This window comes from Equus quagga, unplaced genomic scaffold, assembly GCF_021613505.1.
Source record: "Equus quagga isolate Etosha38 unplaced genomic scaffold, UCLA_HA_Equagga_1.0 160577_RagTag, whole genome shotgun sequence".
Taxonomy (NCBI): domain Eukaryota; kingdom Metazoa; phylum Chordata; class Mammalia; order Perissodactyla; family Equidae; genus Equus; species Equus quagga.
The window spans coordinates 1-4,491 of NW_025797123.1; the positions used below are offsets into that span (position 1 = coordinate 1).

Genomic DNA, 4,491 nt, shown 5'->3' on the forward strand with positions numbered 1-4,491 from the left:
AGTTATGCGTGGGCTCCTGCCCTGGTGTGCGAGGTGAGTTGGGGGGGTGGGGCGCCGAGGCCCGGGCTGCGGCCGGAAGTGGGCCAGCGTGTGCGAGGTGAGTTGGGGGGGGGCCTCCCGGAGGCCCGGGCTGCGGCCGGAAGTGGGCGGGGCGCTGGCTCGGGGCCCACGGGCCCTAAAAGGTCAGCGGAGATTTGCGTGACAGAATCAGAGCATGAGCGCAAGGCACCCAGCCGGTTGGTTTGGTCATCCGGGGGCTGCTTTGGGGGTGCCCCCCCTACTCTGCGCTGAGACCCTGCTGAGAAAGAAGGGGAGGCAGAGATAGGGAATGTGTCCTCGGCCTGTGACCCGTGACCTCTGCTGGGACAGAGAGCCCGGCTCAGAAAAGCGGGCACAGGTGGCCCCCGACATTACCCTTGCGCTCTGAGCCCTGGCGAGGCTGCCCCCAGCCCCCTCAGTTGGAAGGCAGCTCCCTCCACCTTGCCCTGAAGACTTCTACCCCGTGAGCCTGCCTGGCGGGCAGAGGCGGCGGCACCCTGCTTGCGGGGTGAGAGTTCGGGGACCCGCACCCCGTAGACCAGGGGCCAGCTGGAGGGAAGAGCTGGGGGACGCTGCCTGCGGCTCGCCCCTTGTTTCCCGACTGTTCTTTTGAGGACGTTTTCCTCGTGAACCGCCTTAGAAGATGGAAACAGTGTCACCCCCTGGAGCAGAGAGCAAGTTTGTCTCCTGTCCAGTTTAATTACCATAGTGTTTCCCTGGGGCAAAGGTCATGCTCAGCACAGAAGTGCCTGGTCCCCTCCCCCCAGCCCTCCTCTCCATGAACCATGCAGGCAGGTGTGGGCTGGCCCTGGCAGAGCCCCTGGGTGATGTGTCCTTACTGCTCCTGCTGTGAGGTGTCCACTGTCTGTCCCGGACCCTGGGCTTGTCTTCTGAAACTGCGGCAGGCTCACTTCTCAGCTTGCAAAGTAGGTGAAATCTCAGACCCTTCAGTGCTTCACGGAAGAACCCCCTACATTGTCCAAAGCATAGCTCAGGGCCCTTCCTCCAGAGGTGTTTGCTGCAGTCCCCAACAGCCACTCCTTCCCCCAGGCCCAGCCTTTGTCCTGATGAACTTGACCTGATGCTAAGCCAGTGGCCAAGCAAGCTGACCCTGGCTCGGGAGCGCCATCCATCAGGACGGGGCCAGGCCTGTGCTGGGGCCCAGGGCCCAAGACCTGCCTCAGTGGCATATTGATTACTTTGGGTTCAAGTTACCTGAAAAGCAGCCAGTGCAAGAAGGACACCTCTACACTGCTCTTTCCCTTCCCTGCACCTGGAAGCCAAGAGAGACAACTTTGTCAGAGAGTGAGGCAATTCAGGGCTAAGTCTACATAAACAAGCATTGTTCCTGTTTTTACTAATTTACTACCCCAAACCAAACTCAGATTAAATTCTTTACTAATTAAGCACCCAAACCTAAGTTTTTTTGTCCTGTCAAATCCTCACAAATTTATTCTTTCTTTACATAAAAAGATACAAAAGCTGCCTGCTTTTCGGTCACTCTCTGAGCATTATTTTAATGATCTCCCGTGCATATGTATTAAATTGGTATTTCTCCTGTTAGTTCGACATATGTTAATTTTATTATTAGTCCTGCCACAAGAACTCAAGATGGGTAGGGGACAGTTTTCCTCTCCTGGACACCTCCCCCACAAAATCAGCCCTGGGGGTGTCCTCCCGGGGCTGCCAGGCGGGAGCTTGGGGGTGGGAGTGGGGGCAGCTTTTGCTTCCTTAACACCCTGACATGGACAAGCCCACGTTGTATTCTGGGCCCCAGTTGGCTTCCGTCCTGTTTTCCAGCCCAGATCTTCCCTCAGCACTTTCCCCAGTTCAGGGTAACAGAAGTTACACTTTCAGATCCAACAGCAGCGTAGAGAGGCCCTGAGGCTGTGACAGCAGCATTCAAAATGCCCAGATCTGAACACCATCCCTTTCCCAATATCCGGTATTCCAGGAAAACATCACAGGACGGTAATTAATCCTTTCCCTCAGTAAGCTAAGCCTCAGAGAAATTGAACTGAAATTCCTAAGTTCAAGTCAAAAAATGTTCAAGTCCTAGGAAGGAAAACAATCCCAAACACGGGGAAAAACAGACCGTAGTCATGAAAACAAAGTCCCTGGCTCTGCTTCCCATTAGCAGCCACGTGATTTCCCGGCTCCTGCTCCCCCTGCGGCAGCGGGTGGATCCCAGGCGGGAAGGTGGACCATCCCACCCGCAGACCCGCCCAGGCACGTACTGGGAGCCAGCCTCTGTGTTTTGCTGCTTCCTGGCAGTAAGTTTGACATGAAACCCACAGTTTGAGGTTTTGCTTTAAGGATCCAAAAAGATTGTTTGGTTTTGAATCTTTCTCAGGGTCTTCTGTGCCTCCGCCCTCCTCTCCCTGTCTCCAGGGTTGGACCAACAACACCCAGAGTCTCTCTCCTTTAAAAAAGCCGGAGAGTCACTAGGATGACTGTGATGTTCACATCACCAGGCCCACACCCACAAAACTTAGAAAATGCATGTCCCCACTTCTCAGAGATCTTCCAGAAGAAAGCCCAGGGCTCCCCAGGAGTGGAGACTGGGGGCATCCAAGGGAGAAAGGAGAGACAGAGATGGAAACCCCCTGATGGTTCAGATGGTAACACAGCTCACAGCCCTGCTGCCTCAGCCAGAACCCCAGGTGGAGAGGATGGATGCCAGGCAGGACCCGGACGCCTCTGCCTGGGCCCCTCGCTCGCTTTGGCGCCGAGGAGGCCTGCCCTGCACCCTCACTCCAACGCCCTCATGTCAGGGAGCCCCAGGAAACGGAGCAGCTCCCCTGTACCTGGAGCACAGGGAGACTTTAAAGAAAAACACACAGTTGAGGAACAGAGTGTGGGCACTGAAGCATCACACCAGATGGACCCTCAGCTCTAAAAAGCCCTATTCACACAGTTAAAGACGCAAACCCTGAGCAGGAGTAACAGCCAAGTTTCAGTCCTGGGCACGCCCTCCACGTTAACTCCGTGTGTGGGGCCAGAACAGACACGGCCCAGGAATGGAACAGGAAGTCCAGGGCCGCCCGAATGCCGACGGAGCCCAGCGCAGTCACGGTGGACTTGTAGAGAAACAGGCTGGGATCTGTATGCAGATCTGAAACCATACAGGCACCAAAGAAAGGCTTTCTAAGACTGAAAATGCAGATGCAGCAAAAGAAAGGTGAATTAATTTGACTACGTAAACAGTTGTTTAAATCTGCATGACAAAAAACACTGTAAACAAAGGAAAAAGATCACTGAGAAACCAGGAGAACATATTCGGAACACACACCACAGACAGAGGGCTAATATCCCTCGTAGGTCAAGAAATCTGAAACCTTGAAGGACAAAGGACCAAAAGCTGAGCAAGAAAAATGGAGAAAAGACATGAACAGACAATCTACATTAAAAAAAAGTGACCCTCAAATATATGGAAAAAATATTAAACTCACTCATTAGAAAAATACAAATTAAATTGACTGAGATTTCACTTCTCACCTGTCAAACTGGCAAAAATTTTAAAATGTGACACACTCTGTTGGTGAAGCTGCTGGGAAGCCAGCCCACTCCTGCATCTCTGGGGGATGCAAACGGTACAATTCTGGAGGAAATTTGCTCCTACCTAGCAAAAATACACGTGCACTCACCTTACACCAAGCAATCCCATTTTAGGAATCTGCCTCACCATACGTCTCCGACAATGTGGAAGTACACATTGCACAAGGGCGTGTTGTCTGCAGCCGCAAAGGGCAAGGAATGACAGGTACCGCCAAGGCTACTTGGTTGTTTAAGCAATCAAAGTTTATCGCTAAAGGGAAACAGAACAAGGAGCAGGGATAAAGGGGAACAACAAATCGGCACTTACAACATCTGCACCACAATCAGCCGGGGAACTCCCCATAGTTTGTACGGCAGCCAGGAGCACTGATTGTCTGGGTCTGAGGCAAAGCGTCCTCTCCTCAGCGAGACTCCCAACTGTTCTATGTCTGTGACTCCCTTTTATCCTAAGGTTTCTCTAGGTTCTGACTCAAGGTTGTAGACATTTGGATATTTTGAGTTATTTCTTCTTGTTCCCATGAATGGGATGTTTCTACACTCCAGTCAGGTGCCCGTCGGGGTGGCCAGCCCAGACAAGGAACATGATGCAGGACATATTCTTTGTAACTTGTGCCTTAGAGTCAAGGCCGAAGTGGCCGTCTTTGGCCCCGAAACCAGACACGTTCCTTCGTGTAGGGACCAGGCCCAGCGTCCTTGGAAGGCGGGAAGGTCAATGAACTCTGTACACGTGTCCATTGCAACGCTTTTGTACTTGCAAAACATTAGAAGAAACTAAATGTCTGCTCGTAAAAGATGGTTGAATAAATCGTGGTTGGTGCACACAGTAGAGTACTAAGCAGCTGGGAAAAAGAATGGGGCAGATGGCTATAAACTGATGCATGGTTCCCAGGCCAC

General features: G+C 52.5%; 1 long non-coding RNA gene across 2 annotated transcripts; it reads right to left on the reverse strand.

The window, feature by feature from the left end:
- Positions 1-97: 97 nt before the first annotated feature.
- LOC124233204 (uncharacterized) lies at positions 98-3,822 on the reverse strand. Of its 2 annotated transcripts, XR_006887000.1 has the most exons (4): positions 3,687-3,822; positions 2,971-3,154; positions 1,255-1,312; positions 98-1,009 (listed from the first exon to the last, which is right to left on the reverse strand). It is a non-coding gene; the product is annotated as an uncharacterized LOC124233204 (long non-coding RNA). The 2 variants fall into 2 exon arrangements; XR_006886998.1 differs by lacking the exon at positions 2,971-3,154.
- Positions 3,823-4,491: the final 669 nt, after the last annotated feature.